This window comes from Ambystoma mexicanum, chromosome 10, assembly GCF_040938575.1.
Source record: "Ambystoma mexicanum isolate Mex_15411 chromosome 10, UKY_AmexF1_1, whole genome shotgun sequence".
Classification (NCBI taxonomy): Eukaryota; Metazoa; Chordata; class Amphibia; order Caudata; family Ambystomatidae; genus Ambystoma; species Ambystoma mexicanum.
Window position 1 is genome coordinate 203,085,864 of NC_090932.1, and position 23,441 is coordinate 203,109,304.

The following is a 23,441-nucleotide window of genomic DNA, read 5'->3' on the forward strand; positions in this document are numbered from 1 at the left end:
GGGAAGGAAGTATCTGAGGAGGAAATGTGCATTAAAAGATGTATGAATACGCAACCTTTGGATAAACCACAGTTGTACTACATAACATTTTCAGTAAAAAATTAATTCAATGGGAGGAAATGTAGTGGGACCCTAGGGACGGTGACAATGTGCAATGTCCATAATTGGAAAAATAAATCGAACGGCACAGAAAGCTGGAACGTCGTTATTAATAATACAATTTTTGTTTGGAAGTAGATGCGCGGTGGAAGGGGAAATAAAACATGTATCACTGCACAACCTGTGCACAAAAAAAATTCTAACACATACCTTTTTTATTAAATATTATTTTAATTTGGGGAAATGTAGTGGCACCCTACAAACGACGACAATGTGTGATGTCCATAATAGGAAAAAAATTGCAACGGCACATAAAACTTGTAAAACATTAGGGAAAATATATATTTTTTTTACAAACTAAAACATAATGTCCATTGGGTATATAGGCAGCAAAAATACACTTACATGATGTGGAGTGCCTCCATTGTGTTCGCTGTAGTCAGACACTAGTGTATGTGGAAGACTGCCTGTTCGGGAACTCATTTCTCATGGTCGGTGCAAAAGTTTTTGAAGCATTACCTTATCAAACGATATGTTTTTCAAACTGCTACTCCCTACATTCTTTCTACTCTTTCCCTGTACCTCAAGGTTAAAAAACAAGGGACCCTTATAAGTGTCGAAAAATACTCAGCCGTACTGAGCTTGTGTTGAAAAGAGAAAATGCAGTGGCCTTCACTCCGAATGCAAATACATTCTCATTTTGCAACAACATATCAGCGTCTATTTATGAGAACCGCTACTGGCGTACACGTGCAGAAGGGCTGTGTGTACTAAATAGAGCAGGTGGCTGCCTCAGATTCCCGCCAGTCTGACCGCAGTAATGTTGTTTATGTATTGTAAAATGGACGCAGTAGGTTCATATCGTACAATGAGTAGCAAGTCCCACAGTACCGTATGACAGTGCTAACAAGAATACTTCAATGTTTTACTTTCTACTACCAGGTCTCATTAATGCTCACCTTTCGAAACAGTGTTCCATAAGTGTTATAAGTGCATTGGTGCCTTCTTTATTTAGGTATGTTAGCGCCGATGTTCGCGTTCAACAGAAAAAAAAGTAAACATGGCGGATGTATCGAAAGATTACAACGCACTTCACGCTGTGCCACAACCAATCAGTGAAAGCGCAACATGGTCGCAGGCAGCATGCCACGGAATAGCCAATTGTAATGTTCTCCACAGAGCGAACAGGGAAGTGTGACCGCGGAGCGGACATAGATATCACTCATTTTTAGAGACATACTTTTTGATAATTTTTAAGGGAACTACTGGATGGATTTTCACAAAATGTGCAAAAGCACGCTTTCACGCACAAGCCCCTACCACTGCCTCAAATTTGGTGCAAGTCCGTCCAGCGGTTTGGCCTGTAGCCGTGCGCAAAGGTTTCCCCCATTCAGTCTTTGTGGAAAAAAAAACGTTTTGGGACCCCCCCTATAACCTTGCCCCCCCCCCCCTGGATCAAACATCACTAAACTTTGGAGGAAATAAAATTAGAGTGGGCCATATACTTTTTTTGCAAAGTTTGGTGAGGATTCGTCTAGGGGGAGCGGAGTTGTAGGCCACGCAAAAAGTGCTCTTCCTTTGGAAACAGCAACTTAACCATAACTACACGGCCACTACCGTGTAATATATATATTTATCACTACAAATAAAACTTTGTTGAGGGGACGTTATGGTTAAGTTGCCCTATGAAAAACCTGTGCACTTCACTAAAAAAAAAATGTTCGCACTCCCCTTTGTGGTTCAAATTAAAAACAAAAAACCCCTGAAATTCGCCAGTTATGGCAGACTGAGCCCCCTTACTTGCCATCACCACTGTGCACTGCTAACACTAACACCAATAAAATGAAACCTGTCCTCTGAAATGTCACTGATGACATCACTGATGAGATCACATGTTTAGCCTATTTGTTTTCATTCCCTACCATATATATATATATATATATATTTACATTCAGTAAAAAAACTTTGTTAAAGGGATGGTATACTTCACAGTGAAACCAAAAAACACTGCACATTCCCCCATTATGGTAAGCTAAGCAACCATAACTGCCCGCACCACTGTGTACTGCTAACACTAACATCCAGGACAAAAAAGATGACATCACAAATGTCATTGATGACATCACATGTGCATTTAATTTTCAGACAAGGGGTTCAGAATATAAGTTTGGTAAAAAAAAGTATCAGGGATTATTGGGACATGTGTAATAAACTTCATACTTCATCACGCAATGTAGTGTTCTGAAGAAAATTCCATTGCAGTGTTCTTTCTAGTACCTGAACCTACTCATACAGAAACGTAGGTATTGGCTGCAGCATACACCACACAGGTGCTATATTTCTACTTTCCAAAGTTGTACTATAAAATGGTGAATGCTTCTGTACCAGACATTTCTGTTCTCTGAAACATGTGCTCAGTTGTTAATAATGCATCACTCAATACATATTTGTAGTAATACACACAAAACATAAATAGACTGCAATGCATACAAATATGGGGCTTAAATATGGAGTGTAAAGTAAGCATATAAAAGGCAGTATCATTAGCAACTGTGTATAATGTACATGATTGCAGTCACGTACAACAATTATTGCTGTGCTTCAGGCCTGCTTCTTCCCCTATATATGTACATCATAAGACGCAATTAAATTCTAAGGAAAGTAGTGTAAGAACATGTGAGAATAGTAATATCTATAAATGTAATACCTTTTCAAAGGTAACTTTCTGACTGTCAGTAAATAACCTACCTGGCCTAGATATGACAGTGAACAAAAACGAAGGGGCTACACATGTGATGTCATCATTGATATCATCAATGACATTCGTGATGTCATCTTTCTTGTCCTGGGTGTTAGTGTTAGCAGTGCACAGTGGTGCGGGCAGTTATGGTTGCTTAGTTTACCATAATGGGCGAATGTGCAGTGTTTTTTGGTTTCACTGTGAAGTATAACATCCATTTTTTACTGAATGTACATATATATGTGGCAGGGAACGAAAACAAATAGGCTAAACATGTGATGTCGTCAGTGATGTCATCAGTGACATTTCAGAGGACAGCTTTCATGTTCTGGGTGTAAGTGTTAGCAGTGCACAGTGGCGATGGCAGGTAAGGGGGCTCAGTCTGCCATAACTGGCAAATTTCAGGGGTTTTTTGTTTTTAATTTGAACCACAATGGGGAGGGCGAACATTTTTTTTTTTTGAAGTGCACAGGTTTTTCGTAGGGCAACTTAACCATAACTTCTCTCCAACAAAGTTTTTTTTGTAGTGAATTTTACAGGTTTTTGGGAGGGCAACGTAACCATAACGTCCCTGTAACATTTTTTTTTAACTGAATGCCATAGGTTTTTAGTAGTATAAATGCATCATAACATTACTTTAACAAAAAATTTCGACTACATTTATCAGGGTTCTAATAGTAACACGTAAGCATACGACTGTAAAGAAACATTTGAAGTAACTGCCCACCTTTCGAAGAATTCCACATTATCATATGCTGACGTACACCATGGGGGCGTGTTCGAACAGTCATACACACTTCACAATGACATGCGTAACTGGTTGATAGTACGAAAGTACATTGGGTATCCTTGTAAGAACTTCTAACTGCAGAATTTCCGGCACAGAACTCCACAATGCAAGTGTGCAACACAATATAAGCAAGAGTGCATACTGACGTTTCTGGATCATTCACCCTCATTCCTCCCCAAAGAGTGGGGGATGAATGCCATTGGCAATCGAGATTTTACAGCAGTAATTCGTGGTACCAAGAAAGAGGATGTTTTATCTTTAACCGGAACGCCTCTGGCGTTCCCGGCTGAAGAAAACAAATCCTTTTTCAAGATGGCCACTATACAAAGGGAAGACGGGCATTGGATAGAAAGCCTTCTTCACTTTCCATTGCAGGCTGCAGAAAGCAAAAAAGAAACTGTGTTACCGTTATGGCAGCACCACATTTGTGTGCCTTGATAAATGTGTGGTTATGAGCAAGAAGTTTACCAGAAAGGCAGTCCCTGGTGGACATGGCGACCACAATGCAATGTTTTCTTCCTTGCAGTAAAGGCCAGTAGCCATATCCCAGACATTGTGGGCACTACCCATACGTAGAGGCTACCACTCAGAGACAGAAGCTGTACCGTTAAATATGAAAAGACTATCACATGCACAACACAAAGCTTTTCAGTCGTTGTCAATGACCTTTACATACATGTGTTGTACATGTACACATTTTTTCTGTAAAAATGTGCGTAAAAATAGCAAAGGAGTAGTGTACTTACGTTGACATAAAATGCCAAACAAACTCTGTGATGCAAAGCGCAATGACATCAGAAATACTGGATGCAACACCATTACCACTCACCTTTGGACACTTAATTTTGTAAGTGACAGAGGTGGAAAGGTGTGAAGAAATGTGTAATGGGAGGGTGTAACCATATATTATTGTACAAACATTTCTGTGCATAGGGCATCTGGGTGACAGAAATTGAGCTGACGGTGACAGAAAATGGCCTGACGGCACTACTGAATATGAGATGGGCCTGACCCTCCCGTAGCCAATGCAAGTGGGATGGTGTACCTTTCTCCATAACGTTCCTTGGCAGCTTAAACAAATGCATCCATATGGACGTATGTGCCGTGATGTAGCACCTACAAAAAAACACATTACGACCTGTAACATAGCATGCCACATTGTGAAAACAGAGAGTAAATTTGTAAATAAAACACTAACATCTAACAATTTTTCCAGTAGTTTTATTTCACAAAAAAGTGAGCGAAATCATCACCCTATGCAAGTAGTAAAGTAGTGTTATTTCACAATGAACTGTACGAAAAGATGGCACTATTCACTTTTCCATAGAAGTATTAAGTTTGTCTCTTGGGTCGACAACGACAATGTTAAAGGTCACGTTGTTTTTTTCTACACACTTAAAGTAAGCGTTGCCGCACCAATATTCGTTTTCCTCCCACATTGATGTGCAAGACGACGTCAACCGCTGTGATCTACACCACCAGAAAGTATGGAATATTACTTCTTATAGCAACATCATCGTAGGGACACAGAGGGCCCACACGATCATCCCAGTGAATTAGGATGCTTAGACAGCCGGTTATGAACAGTTGCATTTGACGGTTAAAGAACCCGTCACTTGGCATATCCGTGACAATCACAATAGGGAAGGAAGTATCTGAGGAGGAAATGTGCATTAAAAGATGTATGAATACGCAACCTTTGGATAAACCACAGTTGTACTACATAACATTTTCAGTAAAAAACTAATTCCATAGGAGGAAATGTAGTGGGACCCTAGCGACGGTGACAATGTGCAATGTCCATAATTGGAAAAATAAATCGAATGGCACAGAAAGCTGCAACGTCGTTATTAATAATACAATTTTTGTTTGGTAGTAGCTGCTCACTTGAAGGGGAAATAGAACGTGTATCACTGCACAACCTGTGCACAAAATAGAATTCTAACACATACCTTTTTTATTAAATATTATTTTAATTTGGGGAAATGTAATGGCACCCTACAAACGGGTCGACAACGACAATGTTAAAGGTCACGTTGTTTTTTTCTACACACTTAAAGTAAGCGTTGCCGCAGCAATATTCGTTTTCCTCCCACATTGATGTGCAAGACGACGTCAACCGCTGTGATCTACACCACCAGAAAGTATGGAATATTACTTCTCATAGCAACATCATCGTAGGGACACAGAGGGCCCACACGATCATCCCAGTGAATTAGGATGCTTAGACAGCCGGTTATGAACAGTTGCATTTGACGGTTAAAGAACCCGTCACTTGGCATATCCGTGACAATCACAATAGGGAAGGAAGTATCTGAGGAGGAAATGTGCATTAAAAGATGTATGAATACGCAACCTTTGGATAAACCACAGTTGTACTACATAACATTTTCAGTAAAAAATTAATTCAATAGGAGGAAATGTAGTGGGACCCTAGCGACGGTGACAATGTGCAATGTCCATAATTGGAAAAATAAATCGAACGGCACAGAAAGCTGCAACGTCGTTATTAATAATACAATTTTTGTTTGGAAGTAGCTGCTCACTTGAAGGGGAAATAGAACGTGTATCACTGCACAACCTGTGCACAAAATAGAATTCTAACACATACCTTTTTTATTAAATATTATTTTAATTTGGGGAAATGTAATGGCACCCTACAAACGGCGACAATGTGCAATGTCCATAATAGGAAAAAAATTGCAATGGCACATAAAACTTGTAAAACATTAGGGAAAATATATATTTTGTTTTACAAACTAAAACATAACGTCAATTGTGTATATAGGCGGCAACATACATCTTACATGATGTGGAGCGCCTCCATTGTGTTAGCTGTAGTCAGACACTAGTGTATGTGGAAGACTGACTGTTCGGGAACTAATTTCTCATGGTCGGTGAAAATGTTTTTGACGCATAACCTTATCAAACGATATGTTTTTCAAACTGTTACTCCCTACATTCGTTCTACACTTTCCCTGCACCTCAAGGTTAAAATACAAGGGACCCTTATGGGTGTCGACAAATATGCGGCCGTACTGAGCTCGTGTTCAAAAGAGAAAATGCAGTGGCCTTTACTCCGAATGCAAATACATTCTCATTTTGCAACAACATATCAGCGTCTACTTATGAGAAGCGCTACTGGTGTACACGTGCAGAAGGGCTGTGTGTACGAAATAGAGCAGGTGGCTGCCTCAGATTCCCGCCAGTCTGACCGCAGTAATGTTGTTTATGTATTGTAAAATGGACGCAGTAAGTTAATTTCGTACAATGAGTAGCAAGTCCCACTGTACCGTATGACAGTGCTAACAAGAATACTTCAATGTTTGACTTTCTACTACCACGTCTCATTAACGCTCACCTTTTGAAACAGTGTTCCATAAGTGTTATAAGTGCATTGGTGCCTTCTTTGTTTAGGTATGTTAGCGCCGATGTTCGCGTTCAACAGAAAACTAAGTAAACATGGCGGACATATCGAAAGATTACAACGCACTTCACGCTGTGCCACAACCAATCGGTGAAAGCGCAACATGGTCACGGGCAGCACACCACAGAATAGCCAATTGCAAGTTCTCCAAGGAGCGAACAGGGAAGTGTGACCGCGGAGCGGACATAGATAGCACTAATTTTTAGAGACATACTTTTTGATCGTTTTTAAGGGAACTACTGGATGGATTGTCACAACATTTGCAAAAACACGCTTTCACGTTAAGCCCATGCCACTGTCCAGCGGTTTTGGTCTTTAGCCGTGCGCAAAGTTTTGTGAGGATTGGTCCAGGGGGAACGGAGTTATAGGCCGCTCAAAAAGTGCTCTTCCTATGGAAACAGCAACTTAACCATAACTACCGTGGCCATGTGATATATATATATATATATATATATATATACATATATATATATATATATATATATATATATATATATATATATATATGTTATGTTATGTTACTTTGCATTTATATAGCGCCTTATGTATCATTGGTATGATCTCAAGGCGCTGGGAGGTTGAACGCCCTCGGGAACCGTAGTTCAAGTCAGTAGAGAGAGAGAGAGAGTCATAGGTGCGTGGGTGCACCGGATATGTGTGCACCTGGTGTGGCACTTGCTTGATAGCTGCTTCTTAGCAGTAGGTGTGGTGGTTGGGAGGTCAGGAATATGTGTTAATTCTGGTTGGTTGATACACAGACTGATTTCTGGCTGTGTTAGGCCTGAGGAGATTCATAGGCTAGTAGGTGTGCTGAGCCAGCTGTGTTTAATTAGGATGATGAGGTGTATGTGGCGGGTGTTAGCATGAGAACAGCTATACCGAATGTGTCATAGTATCGCTGTGTTCTAGTTGACTGCTGGTGTATAGGAGAGAGTAAGCGTGGTGATGTGATATGGTGATTTTCAGTAAGGTGCTTGAGATCGAGCGCACATCTGAGCCATTTATTCTATCCGTTTTATTCACTCTGTCCATTCAATCATCTTCGTCTGTTCATACATTTCGTCTGGTTCATCATTTTTTTTACTAGTCTTTCCATTCATTCCATCATGCAATCGTTTATCTAAATAAACTGCTCACTCCAATCTGTTGATCTGCTTCATCTTTCCCATCTGTTTAGGGTGTTCCGTCTGTTCCATCCTTTTTATTCATTTGATCAGTTCCATGTGTTTTACACACTGCATCAGTTACTTATGCTGCATCTATTCTATTCACTCCATCCGTTCCATCCAGTCCATCCGTTCAGTCCACACCATTTGTTCTGCCCACTCCATCCGTTCCGCCATCTCCATCCGTTCCAGCCAACTCCATCCATTCCGCCCACTCCCTCGTTCCATTTCCTCCGTCCGTTAATCTACTCTGTCCATTCCATCTACTCTATCCATTGCATCGACTCCATCTGTTCCATCTACTCCATCCATCCCATGCACTCCATCCGTCCCATGCACTCCATCCGTCCCATGCACTCCATCCGTTCCATGTACTCCCTCTGTTCTATGCACTCCATCCGTGCTATCTGTTCCGTGCATTCCATCTGATCCATGCACTTTGTCCATTCCATCCACTCCAACCATTCCGTCGACTCCATCCGTTCCATCCACTCCGTCCGTTCCATCCACTGCGTCCGTTCTATCCACTCTGTCCATTCCACCCACTCCATCTGTTCTATCCACTCCATCTGTTCCATCCACTCTGTCCGTTCCATCCATTCTATCCCTTCCATCCACTCTATCCTTTCCATCCACACTATCAGTTCCATCCACTTTGTCCGTTCCATCCACTCTATCTGTTCCATCCACTCTATCCATTCCATCTACTCTATACGTTCCATCTACTCTATCCTGTCATGCTCAACTGGGTCTCTGTGGGAGCAATGGATTCCTCCAGACTCTTCCTCTTGAAACCCCGGGTTTCAAAAGAATGGGTGTTTAGAGGGCTTCCGTAAATAGACTTCCCAAACCTCCCTCTGCCCTCCTGGTATCCTTAATTGAGTGTATTTCCTTGCTTGGAGTGTGGCTCACCTTGTGGTTTAGTATAGCGCGCTCTCCATCCTGCATCTGCAGGGGCGCAGAAGCCTGGGGTTCGGATCTAGTTGCTTCACTAGGTTCAGGCAGATGTAGATGAGAAACGCACTCTTCGGGGGTTGCACAGTTACAGCACTGGGTATGTCCGTAAATTCAATGCATTGGCTTAAGTCCAGGAGCCCACAGGTAAGTTCTACTGTGAGCGGAAGGCAAGTCCAATGAAGGCCAGTTACGTCACTGGTTTTGAGTGAGAGTTACATAGGTGAGTGGTTGGTTGGGGTATGCTTAGTGTTAATATTGTGTTTGTTGTCTTTGCAGGTCTCAGAACGGAGCTGCCAGCTGGATGCGGGTGCGGAGAGAAGAATTCCACTTGACTCGCCTACGAAGGTAAGTTACTGTGGTCACGCAGGAGGCTGAGGTATTATTTGCATGTGCGCGGTTACTAGTTCTAACTTGTCTTCTTCTCTTCTGTAGATCGGGTCTGGAGTGCTGAAGAGCAGAGCCGAGAAGGAAAACCTGCCTTGATCACGAAGAAACAGCTGACTGGAGCTCCTCAGGATATTCGAGAGGCGAGAGAGTTGAAACAGGTACGGATGTACCGAGCTGCAGAGCAGCAGAAACAGGTAAGGTTCCGGGCTGCGGTGAATGTCTGCTCAGAGCTAGAGAATGCAGATGAAGCACGGGTCATTTCTTGGGTGTGGCTTATATAGGCAGCTGCACCCAAACACTAGAGTGTGCTTCACAGTTTCACACAGTTCCTGGATGTCACACAGGCATCCATGTTGGAAGGACAGGAAGTGACTAGGAAATAAGACTTATATGAATGATGTACATTCTAAGACTCCCTCAGTGCATGTTTTGCTTGCCAGGCCTTTACCCATCTAGCCCCTAATTGTGTCTTAGGCTTTTCCCCAAGTGTTTGTGTTACTGAGATGTGGGTACCTATGCTTGTACCCATGACATATCCGTCTGATCCGTTCCATGCGTTCCATCGGCTCCATGCATTCTATCCGCTCCATGCTTTCCATTTGATCCATCCACTCCGTCCTATCCAACTACTTCATCCGATCTGTCCACTCTTTTTGATCCATCCACTTCATCTGATCCATCTACTTCATCTGTTCCATCTACTTCACCCGTTCCATCTACTTCATCCGTTTTGCCCACTTCATCCTTTTACCCACTCCATCCGTCCCACGCACTCCATCCGTCCCATGCACTCCATCCGTCCCATGCTGTCCATCCGTCCCATGCACTCCATCCGTCCCATGCACTCCATCTGTTCTATGCACTCCATCCATTCTATCTGTTCCATGCATTCCATCTGATCCATGCACTTTGTCCGTTTCATCCACTCCATCCGTTCTGTCGACTCCATCCGTTCCATCCACTCCATCTGTCCATCCACTCCATCGGTTCCATCCAATCCGTCCGTTCCATCCACTCTATCCGTTCCATTCACTCTATCCGTTCCATCCACTCTGTCCGTTCCATCCACTCCATCCGTTCCATCCACTCCGTCCATTCGATCCAATCTGTCCGTTCCATCTACTCTATCCGTTCCATTCATTCTATCCGTTCCATCCACTCTGTCTGTTCCATCCACTCTATCTGTTCCATCCACTCTATCCGTCACATCCACTCTGTCCGTTCCATCCACTCTATCCGTTCCATCTACTCTATACGTTCCATCTACTCTATACGTTTGATCCGCTCGATGCATACTATCTGCTCCATGCGTTCTATCCGCTCCATGCTTTCCATTTGATCCATCCACTCCGTTCAATCCAACCACTCCATCCGATCCCTCCACTCCTTTTGATCCATCCACTTCATCCACTCGATCCGTTCCATCCACTCCATCCACTCGATCCGTTCCATCCACTCCATCTGTTCCATCCACTCCTTGCGTTCCATCCATTCCATGCACTCTATCGTTCCTTGCACTCTAGCCATTCCATGCACTCTGTCCATTCCATGCACTCTATCCATTTCATAAACTCCCTAGGTTCTATGCACTCCATCTGTTCCATCACTTCATCCACATCATCTGTGCCATTCACTCTATCCGTTCCATCCACTCTATCCATTCCATCTACTCTATACGTTCCATCTACTCTATCCGTTCCATCCACTCTATTCGTTCCATCCACTCTATCCGTTCCATCTACTCTATCGATTCTATCGGCTCCATGCGTTCCATCCACTCCATGTGTTCTATCGGCTCCATGCGTTCCATTTGATCCAGCCATTCAGTCCGATCCAACCACTCCATCTGATCTGTCCACTCCATTTGATCCATCCACTTAATCCGATCCATCTACTTCATCCGTTCCATCTACTTCATCTGTTCTATCTACTTCATCCGTTCCACCCACATCATCCGTTCGAGCCACTTCATCCGTTCCACCCACTTCAACCGTTCCACCCACTTCATATGTTCCACCTACTTTATCCTTTCCACGTGCTTCATCCGTCCCACACGCTTCATCCGTCCCACGCGCTTCATACGTCCCAAGCACTTCATCCATCCCAAGCACTTCATATATATATTACAAGGCCTGCGGTAGCGGGCGTGTAATTATGGTTAAGTTGCTAAACTCATAGGAAGAGCACTTTTTCGGTGGCTTATAACTTCACTCCCTCTGGACGAATGCTCACCAAACTTTGAAAAAAAAAGTATATGACCGGCTCTGAATTTTTTCCCCAAGTTGGTCGAGGTTTCGTGCGGGGGGGTGAGTTATAGACAGGTCCAACATTTTTTTTTTCCATAGACTGAATGGGAAATAACTTTGCGCATGGCTGCAGGCCGAACGGCTGGACAGATTTTCAGCAACCTTGCGGCAGGAGCGGGGGCTTGGGTCAGAAAGTGTGCTTTTGTGTGTTTGTTGGAAATCTGACCAGTAATTTTTTTGTAAAATTGTAAAATACTAAAATGCATGTCCCAAAAATGTGTGTTATCTGGATCCGCTCTGCTGACCCATTTCCCTGTTCGCTCCATGAACAGAAGTGTCATTGACTCAAGGTACGGCGTGCTTCGGGAGAAGTTTGGACGCAGCTGGTGGTTGGCTGGAGGAAAGCATGCTGTGCGTCAACATTTTTTGGGAAAGCCGTGATGGTGTATCGGAGGACAGTGCAGCAGTGGAAAATATACCGTACGCAAAGTGTTGGAGGCAAAAAGGGAGGGAACAAGTGGGGGAGTGAGGAGTGGTTCATGTGACATATGTAGGCGAGTACTTTGTGTGGTGATTGGAGGCAGCTGTCATAACCGCCCCATAGCTTCTGTCACGACCTGTTTGCGGCGACCTCTTTTCGTGGTGAGTGGTGGCAGGTCAAATGCAGAAGGGGAGTGAATTGCACATGACATAGGTTGTGCTTTGCGTATGGAATGTGGTAGTTAGGCACATGGTGGCATGCATCTTTACCAAGCCCATGTATAACATCTTTACCAAGCACCTGTTCTGTTTGATGATCTGGACCAACACTAACTATGCAGATGACACCCAGATTCTCATCCTACTTTCGGGGGATCATGAACAGGATTTGGCCTTGGTGAATAGGATATACCTCATCATCCAGTCATGGATGGTACTTTATGGTCTATGCCTGAATGATGACAAAACGGAACTCGTCATCCTGGGGACGACACCCAAGAAACTTATCCAGGACTACACAGCCTTTGCTATATAGAGGGACATATTATCAAAGTTGCTAAGGAGGTAAAAACACTAGTTTTTTACCTCGACTCTAGCCTCACACTAGCAAAACAAGTGAACGCTATGGCATCTTCCACAGCCTACACTTGTAAGCTGATTAGATCAGCGAAACCATAGCTATCCACTACCCATTGCACCACCTTGGCAAGAGCACTTGTGCTGTCCAAATTGGATTACTGCAATGCTCTCTACCTGGGAGCTAATAAATACATCACCAAAAAAATCCAAATATTGCAAAATAATGCCCGTAGAGCAGCCCTAGGAATGCCCAATAGAGGACACATATCAACGATTAGAAGACAATCTAACTGGCTTTCAATCACTGACAAAATCAAACTTAAAACCGCTTCCCTTACCTCAACAATCTAGCCCCTAGCTACTTGATAGAGAGATTCAAAAGAAGAGCCACATCCAGACCCACCAGAACAGCTTACACTCATTGCGTAGCAGTTCCCCCTTTCAAAATGACTACAATAGGTGGTCACAGCTTCCCCATTAAAGCAGCCCAGCTGTGTAACTCCCTCCCACCAACCTTAAGGACTGATCAATCTTACCCACATTTTCAAATAAACATCATCAAGTGGCTTAATGATAATGATCTGTAACTCCAGCATGACCGGCTGGCTACTCTTAGTACTTGACTGCAACCTAGATCGGACCCACCTCAGCTGTGGTGACATACTTGTAATTGAATTTGTATTTTAAGTTGTATTGTTGTACTGACCTGTTGATTTGTTCTGTGACTATGTAATCTTGTAACATGTAAGCCTAAAGTATTCTTGTTTTAGCGCCCTGATACATTAGGGTCTGGCGTGTGCTACAAATAAATAAACAAAAAACAAACATGGTTGAATGAAGGTGCGGTGGTTCTGTGGAAGGATTAGACAATTGGGTGCATGGCCGAAGGTTGTAGGCTGTAGGTTGTAGGGCATGCTCTCAAGAGCGTAGGGCTGAAACATACCCACTGCAGACTCTGCATCCAGTAGATGGTGGTGCTTGCATAGTGTGGTGTGTGCAGATTGGTTGCAGTAGGGCCAGTGTTGCGAACAGAATGTGGGTAGGTAGGCAGTGACACAGTACTTTGTAAATGGAAGTGGGTATGCCCATAGTATGTGAATGAAAGTGCACAGGGGTGCAGGAGAGAGTGTTTTGTGTGAACTTTATGTTAACTGTTGCAATGTGTTGGCAGTGCTGTATGTGGATGATCGTAGTTGGTGACATGGTGACATGCATGGTGGCATTACGTTGCTGAGAGTGTGTTCAAGGCCTAGGCTGTGTGCAGATTTGTTGAAGTAGGCCCAATGTTGTAGCTAGTGACACAATACTTTCTGAATGGCTATGGGTAGGGGTGGCTGAGGCTGTGATATGTTTGTGGATTCTGCTAATTGCAACCTGTTTTTGAAAGTGGGTGTTTTATGGTGCAGGGGAGTTGGGGTGAAGTGCTGCTACCTACGTATGTAACGTTTGTGCATAATGTTACCTGCCCACATGGGTGTTATGTTAACTGTTTCAATTTGTTGCTACATACCTCCATGGCGGTGCACAGGTTGGGTAGGAGTGCTGGTGGCAGTGGTGTGTATGTAGATTGTCGTAGTTGCTGACATGGTGACATGCATGGTGGCATTACGTTGCTGTGGGTGTGTTCAAGGCCTAGACTATTGGGTGCATGGCCAAAGGCCGTAGGCGGTAGGCCATGCACTCAAGAGCCTAGGCCTTGAGGACACCCACGGCAGTAACACATTTTTGACTGTGCATCAGTTAGAGGTAGCAGAGACATGTAAGGAATGGTTGTAGAGCACATTTCAGCCGTTTTAGGCCAGTGTTGCAAAATAGAATGTTGGTAGGTTGGCAGTGGCAAAATACTTTGTGAATGGAAGTGGGTACACCCATAGTATGTGATTGAAAGTGCACAGGGGTGCAGGAGACAGTGTTCTGTTTGTACATTATGGAAACTGTTGCAATTTGCTGATGCATAGCTCCATGTTGGTGCACTGTGGTTGGAGATACTGCAGTGAAAAGCCATGCAGTGTGGGCACTGAGTGCAGTGTTTGCATTCTGTCAGTATGGTAGAGTGTATGGTTGAAGGGCAGCTTATATGTGCTTGGATAGTGTGCTGTGTGCACAATGCTTGCAGTATTGGCAATGCTGTAAACATTTTGTGGTTAAGTTGGCAGTGACACAATACTTTCTGAGTGGAAGTGGGTAAGACAAAAGTATGTGAATGAAAGGGCGTATGGGTGCCGGAGACAGTGCAATGTTTATACATTATGGTAACTGTTGCATGTGATGCTGCGCATGTCCATTGCATTGTGTAGGTTGGTTAGGAGTGCTGGTGCCAGTGATGCGTATGTGCATAGTGGTAGTTAGTGACATGCTGACATGCATGGTTGCATTATGGTGCAAGAATGTGTGCAAGGAGCACACCCACTGGAGCAATGCAGGTTTCACAGTGCATGAGGCACAGGGTGGTGATCTTTGGAGAATGGGCATGGAGCACATTGTCAGTGTGCTACAGCACCACAAATGAGTTGCAAAGCGTGTATTGTGCGTTCCATGGTTGTGGTGATAGTTGCAACATGCTAGAGTATTTGGTGTGTGGCAGTAGATGGTGCAGTGAGAAGTTGTGTAGTGTGGCCACAGGGTGCAGTGTGTATGTAATGTGAGTATGGAAGAGGGTATGGTTAAAGTGAAGCTTATATGTGGTTGGTTACTTTGCTGTGTGCAGATTTATTGAAGTAGGCCCAATGTTGTGAAGCTGTTGTACATAGGTTGCCAGTGACACAATACTTAGTGAATGGTAGTGTGTAGGGGTGGTGCAGGTTGTGGTATGTTTGTGGATTCTGCTAAGTGTGACACGTTTTCATGAATGGGTGTATCATGGTGCGGCGGAGTTGGGTAGAAGTGCCACTACGTATGGTACGTTTGTGCATTATGTTAGGTGTCCACATGGTCGCTTGCTTGGATGTATACTGTTATGGTGGGTGTGGAAACGGCTGCACTGTTGTGTGCATGGCCAAAGGTGTGATGGATGCGTCTTAGGATTTTTGTGGATGCTGCAATTGTGCATTCCTTAGCAGAAATGTCTGGTGAAGGGGCTTTCCAATACAATGGAACGTGTATTGAGAGTGTTTAATGGTAAATATGGAGTGGTGTATAGAAATGACATTGTGCAATGCAGAGGTTTTGTATGTGATCGCTGGATGCGTGGTTGAAAATTTGACAGCACCCAATGGGGGAGTGCTGGAAAAATTACAGTGCAAAGGGAAGAAGTATTGTGTGTGCTTTACTGGGCTGTGTCTCTCACTGTAGATGGGTTAGCGCATGTGCCATTATGAGCAGGGTGGAAAGGGAAATGGAATTGTGGGAAATATGCAATTAGGAGTTTAGGGTGTGGTTCACTGTAAGGGGTGGTACCATTTTGTCCCAATACTGTGTCATAAGGGTGGTGGAGATGGAGAGACGCACAGTGCTTATCGTCAGTGATACCTTTGTGTGTCACCTGCACAGGTGTTGCGTGCAAAGAGGAGTTGCTGGTAATTTCTGGTTGGAAGGAGTGGACGCTTCCTGGGTCTGTCAGGATGACTGCAGTTTCGGCGGGATGGTTCGCATTTGGAGAAATGTGATGTCCGTCACGAACATTGACTTTGTCGTGGTGCACTATAGAAGTCTACATTTGGGTTACATGTATTGTTGACAATTTATCTGTCATCTGAAGAGGTTGCTGACCGCAGTGATGCGTATTTTTCCTGCTGCCAAGGTCTTTTTCTCTTGCATAACACCAAGAGGAGTATGGGTCCATGACGGTGTAATTTGTTCCCAGCCAGAGGTCGGAAGGTGTGCTATTAACAGAATTATGCATGAATTTATGCAGACTGCTGGTATGTTCTCCACCCACTATGAGATCATGAGGTCGCAAAATATGCATTGGTTCTGTAGAAAAGGCATTTATTTGAGCGCCATTGGCAATGCCATTTTCTTTTACATGTGCAAGAAGCATTGACCAGAATGTGGTCAAAATGTGAGGAGAGGCAAATAGAAACGCAAATAAAGAGAAAATACAAAAAAAAGTTTCTGACAGGCACGTCCAAAAAATAAAAAATAAAGAAAACCTTTATACATCTACGATGGAACACCGAGACCCCTAACCAGTTTGATATTGTTTACCCCACCACCCCCCCCCAAGAAAATGGCATTTTGTTGTCACCCATTGGCAATGCAGTTTTGTTTGCTAGTCTACAGGATGCGGTGAAGAGTTTAATGTACTAATGTGAGCACAAGAAAACACAAAAACTAATAAAAACCGAAAAAAGGTCTTTCTGTAGAAGCACCTAAAAAAAAAAAAAACAGGCTCTTTCAAGAGCCGCCCCTTACCACAAACTCCCCATACCCTGGTTGGAACTGTGAGGATTGTCCAATCAGATGCTTAGGGTGTGCTGCCCGGATCTGGACATACTTGGGGACCCGCACGTGCCACATTCAGCGCTTCTCATCATGCCGGCCTATGGAAATGGGACTGTAGTGATTGTCCTATCAGGCTGTGCTTAGGGTGTGTGTCACAGCAAAGCACACCAATAGGAAGAAGGACTCTTCCTGCTTTACTGGGGCACAGCCTTCACGGTACTTGGAGAAAGGCACGCGCCACATTCTGCGATTCTCTGCATCCTGGCCAATGGAAATGGGACTATGGCCTTTGGCCAGTCAGGTGCTCAGTGTGTACGTCACAAGAAAGAGCACCAATAGGGAGAAGGAGTCCTCCTGCTTCACCGGGGTACAGCCCTTATGGTCATTGGGGAAGGGCACATGGCACATTTTGAGTTTCTCACCGTGGTGGCCAGTGGGAATGGGACTATGGCCTATGGCCAATCTGGTGCTCCGGGAGTGCGTCACAGGAAAGGGCGGTGTTCACTTTTTCCATTACTTAGTGTTCTGCAGTTAGTAAACATGGCAAGATGCACAGTTTTCTTCATGGGTGATGGCTTTGTGGAAGATTTGTGCATGTATGCCCTCCAAGAAGACTTGTCTGGCAATTTCGGTTTGGAGGGAGTGGACGCTTTGTGGTGTAGTGTCAAAGCATGCTGTTTTGGCAGACTGATTGTAGAATGTAGACGTGTGGCCTCTTCGGCAACTATACATGTTGTCATTGTGCACTTTGGAGCCTTCTTCTTGGGATACATGCCTTGTTCCTGTGTGTTCTGTCAACTGAAGATCATGATGAAAGCAGTGCAGCACAGTTTTCCTACTGCCAAGGTGCTTTTCTCATGTATACTCCCGAGAATAGTGTGGTATTATTACAATGATTCCTGTCGCCAGCCAGAGGTCGGAAGGGGTCTCATCAACAAGAGCATGTGTGACTTCTTGAGTGCTGCTGGGATGTTCTCCTGTGAGATTGTCTACATTGATTCACGATACATACACCTTCTCAAGGCAAATGGCATGTATTTGTAAACCAGTGGCAATGAAATGCTGTTTTGAAATCTACACACTGCACTGAAACCCCTATTGTAAGAATGTGAGCTGATGTTGAAAACACACATTTGCGTATGAAAACCGCAAAAAAGTGCTTCTAGGTAAGCAGCTTTAAAAAAAAAAGAAAAACACAGGGGTCTGCTCCCCTGGTTGAAAGTTATTCCCCCGCTCCCGTACACGACCAGCACAAAAAGTCAGCAAATATTGCGATAGTTGCAGAGTGGCACGTGTTACCTACGCCCCTTTTGCAGCTGACGGCCATAGAAATGGGCCTACAGAGGCTATGGGATTGGGCAATAAAGTTTGTGGGTGTGGTGTGTACAGGCACACTGTGCTACACAGTGTCTTTGTCGACTGAAATGCAGAGGGTGCAGTTATGGCTCTGTGTTTCACGAGGCACAGCGTGCGGGTTTTAGGGGATTCAGACATACATTGACTGAAAGTGAATGGAAAATACTGCGCAGTGGCTACTCATTTTGCAATCTATCATGCGCATGTTTAGTGCTATGGAGTAGCTACAATGAAGTGCCTGATTTTGGTTTCTCTGTGTGGCACTTTGGTGAGACACAATCATGCTGATATTATTGTTGTTCATTGTACAGGGAAAATTGCACAGCATGTTATACGTGTTTCAGTGCCGTTTGCGATGAAGGAGGCACTTGCCCAGATCATGCGTTTGTTTCCGATCTCTTGCATAGGTTTCTATAGCATTATGCAGCCACCAATGTGGCAGAGTCATTTTCTATTTGGGCCATGAATGCAGACAGTGCGGTACATTGCAAAGAAGTGCATTTGTGCCTTTGTTTGACATGTGCCAATGGCATACTTCGCCGACGGGAATATGATGTTACAAAGCACACATACTTTTCCCCAGCTATAAAGTTCATCTTACTATGCTAGATATCCCGATTTCTGCACACCCCATCTAAATTGGATTGGTGCCCTTCTTGAAAGTAGTGATATTTTTTTTTGTATGTGTTGCGCACTGATTCTTTTGAAAATGCTCTGCAACACGTAAAGAAACCTCTTTGCACAGCGACCCCCTTTCTAACCGATTGAACTACAGTGTTTACCACACTGCCATGCCTCCCGCCCTGTATGCCTGCATTGGCAATTCCGTTGTTGATCTGTGAAATGTGCTTTCTTTATTTATCTTTTTTCCTTTGCCATTTCATTTTCAATTATTATGGTGTTCTCACAGACGCCATAGAAGGATGGGCAGGAAAGGTCCGGTACAGAAGGGGCTGCACCTGCCTGGATACTATAGGGGACATGCCCGGAGACAGAATTATTGGGTGGCCCTCACCTACATAGGTGGAAGTCATTGTAATGCTCCTGTAAGGACCATTCCCACACGCTTCCAAGTACCTTCCCTCTGTACAGTAGCGTGTTGCAGTACATGCACAATACAATGATCTTTGGCGGGTAACAGTTTGTAGTGTGGCATATGGTTTGAAAAGGTTGTTTTACAGCTCTGCTGCCCTACAGGAGTGCCCCTCTTGTTGCTCGCAGAACCTGTGGCAAATGCTGTACATGAAAGTATCCTACGTAATTGTTGGAAGGAAGGTAGCCTGCCCACTGGTTCCTTGTGTTTTCATTTCAGTTGTTGTCACATGCAGTACAAACACTGTATGGTACGCCATTAGTGTTAGGGGTAGCATTCCCAGATACACATACATTGAGGAATACAAGAATGTTTACACCAACGCAAAACACAGCTTCATTATGTGCAGCAGGAAGCCATTTATTCTGTGTGACCTTTGCAGCTACAGCGCCTTTCTAACCACCACTTAGATTGTTTGCGCTCTGCATATTCTTCTGTTTCCTTACTTACTTTTATCTGCACTAGTATGTGCATGAGGAAGGTGCAGCAGCATTGCCATTTTGCAGACTTACTACAAACTGTCTCACCTGCAGTTACATGTTTTCTTGAACTGTATGACCAGAAGGCAACCTCTTGATACTTTGCGTCACACTGCTGAGTGCAGACACAATGTATCTGTTTCACAGGTCATAGAAAGGCAAGAAGCAGATCAATCAAAGTAATGCGACATTTACCATGCCCACGTGACATTGCAGGTTGCTGTTCCTTGTTTACCAGTGGCCGTTATACCATTAGGAGTACTTCAGCCACACATTGGTAAGTTTGCAGAGCCACCCACAAAGTCGGCAGCAGTACTTTAAATGCAGTAGCCTACTGCATAAATCCATAGTGCTGGCGACAGGGGCGGTGTTACCAGCATACAGTGGATGACCTATGCATGGGTCTAGGTGTGGAATGGAATTACGTGCGCTTCCACAACTACTTTAAAGTGCATTTGAAGATGCAGACATGCAGTCACTAATGGAGTCCTATGGATACTTGCAGTGTTATTGCACATACGCCAACCAGGTACAGTCTCCCTAGGAAACATCCATATTGCTCATATGTAGTCATCTCGGCCAGTACTGTGTGGCACAGATTTATCATGCACTGTTAACACAAAAAGAGAGCCTACTGACACACTAAACAACATTTACTTGTACATCTGTAATTGTTACGATACACCAACACTATTCGGAAAAGTAAGGGGTAACGCAAATGGATACATACACCAGACAATTTGCCCTTTCCACAAGTTTATCATGAGAGCAGCCAAGGAATCAGTGACAAACCATTGTTAACGGGACGTTACGGTTATGTTGCTGTACCAAATACCTATCCTCTTTACAGAAAACGCTATGCTAAAGCAACGTTCTGCTTACAATGCCCTAATAAAACCCCATGAAATTCACTAACAAAAACAGGGATGTTATGGATACAGGTCAAACCGGCAGCTATAGTAAGCTAAGCATCCATAACTCGTGTCACCAGTGTGCACTGCAAGGACTAACACCCATAACATCAAAGATGCCATCAAAAATGTCATTCATGACATCACTCATTTTGTTTTTTTTTTGGTTTTACCTGTAACCATAAAGTCCCTGAAACAATGTTTTTCCATTGAATTTCATAGGTTTTTTTCTAGTGTAACTTAACCATAATGCTCCTTTAACAATGTTTTTGTTAGAGAATATATATATATATATAATACTAATATAACATGTGTTCATAAACATTTGTCATGCACATTTGTTCACCCTTGTTTTATTCATGCTCACTGTAAATGCATTTAGTTAATCAAACAAGTAATGCTTGATAGCAAAAAAATAGAGCATGTGTTTACTTCAGTGAGCAAAGCATTATCTTCTGGCTTACCTTGTTTCTATTCTATTTTCTTTACGTTTGCTGTATATTATCGGGACAATCCCGACTGCATCAAAACGGATATTCATATATCTCTTATAAGCCCCAGTTACAGGAAAAGCTTCCTTCATCAAATACAGATAATAGCATAACAACAGCAGTGGATAGGCTTCTGCAACAATGTATGGTCCGTCATTACATAGGCCCTCATTATTGGTTTGTACTCTCTTCCAGCGTTGAACATTTGGCTTGTTAACAGCACGTAATGAAACCATGTGCAAGAGAACAACATCAGACAACTGCCTTTCTTAGCTAATAAGCCTACAATCTCTCTTTAGTTAGGCCTTAAGCCAAGGCTTCTTCTTTGTAGTTGACCTTGCTGACTGTTCTCTTCCTCTGAACTTTAAAGGGAGTGAAGGTTCATTGCTACCTTCGTCTAGAGCTTTTATGAATAGGCCTTGTTTTTCAGTCCTGAATCACATGTTAGGCACCTGTGATACAGTCCATTTTGTCCTTCTATATAGTGCTATTTGATTCAATTATTTTGGGTGTTATTACTCTCCACGGCCTCTGGTGACTTGGTTTCTCTATCCTGCAGGTGTTTTCTGCATCTTTGATTGTACAATACTTGGCACTCACAATTATTCACTCCTTTACTTAATCTACGAGAAATAAGTCCTACGTATAAGGCTTATCCTCTTTGACTATTTTAGAGCCATGCAGTTGCTTCTTGCTGTGACATACTTTTGAACCCATGGTGGGCCCTTAAATCAGTAACACGTCATAAAAGGATGAGGATGCAGAATAACTCTTGCACCAAATAATAATACTGACTCAGGAAGTTGGCAAAAGGTCTCATCTGACTGGTTTATTTTCAATTGTCTAAAACAGAGAGTTACAACGGACATCAACGGACATCACACAGCATAAGTCTCAACGCATTTCAAAAAAACAATTCTTTTATAACAGAAATTTGTCATACGTGGGGTCATACTATGCAGCAAACTAAGCAAAACTACGGGGTGTTGTGGTTGGCTTAAGGGGAACATCTAAGTATACTTTCTATATAGGAATGGGTTGTGCTTGGGTCTCTTCTGTTAGGTGGACAACTTATGCCCACCCCTACTGCAAGTCATCTTCAACAATTAAGTATACACAGCGTATAATTAGCTCTCAAACTATAAGGCCCTTCATTATATGGCCTTCTCCAATTGGTTGGCACACTTGTACCCTTCTGGAACATTTGGCTCACTAGCAGAACATAAGCTGGTACCCGCAGCTGTCAATGGTTGGACTTGAACATATCTCCCCATCCAATTAACCCAACGTCTCTCATCACTCATGCCGTCTACCATTCAGACTGTCTTTGAAATTGTCCTTGCAAAGTATCATTGTTCCTGAGAATAAAACGCAGTATAGGCTCACTCTTATCGCATTTCAGGTCTGCACACTAAACTCTTATTTCCATCCTTGACTCACGTGACAGGAGACCATATTTCGGCCTGTTTTGCAGCATTTAATTGTCTTGAATTAATAAACTTGGCACTCATTGTGTTCTTTCCTCGCACCTTAACAGAGGCTGATTCAGTTTCTCACGTTGACTGTTCTTCAAGAATAGATAACCAGTGCTTGGCCACTGAATCCTTTGACAACAGGCCAGGCAGCTATTCCAGGCTTTTCCTCGATCATCAGCTGTTTTCCTACTGCCCTCCGATCATTCTTTCTACGTGGGTCTGAGCTTACTAAATATGTGACACTGATGTCCAGAATTCTATATAATGGTGGCACCGCCTGAAGTCTATTCACTACGTATAGCTAGCCTTTAAGATTACTTAGTCTTCTTTCGTTGCTGCATCTGTACAGTTATATAAATGGCTTGCATTTTCTGCAGTGCTC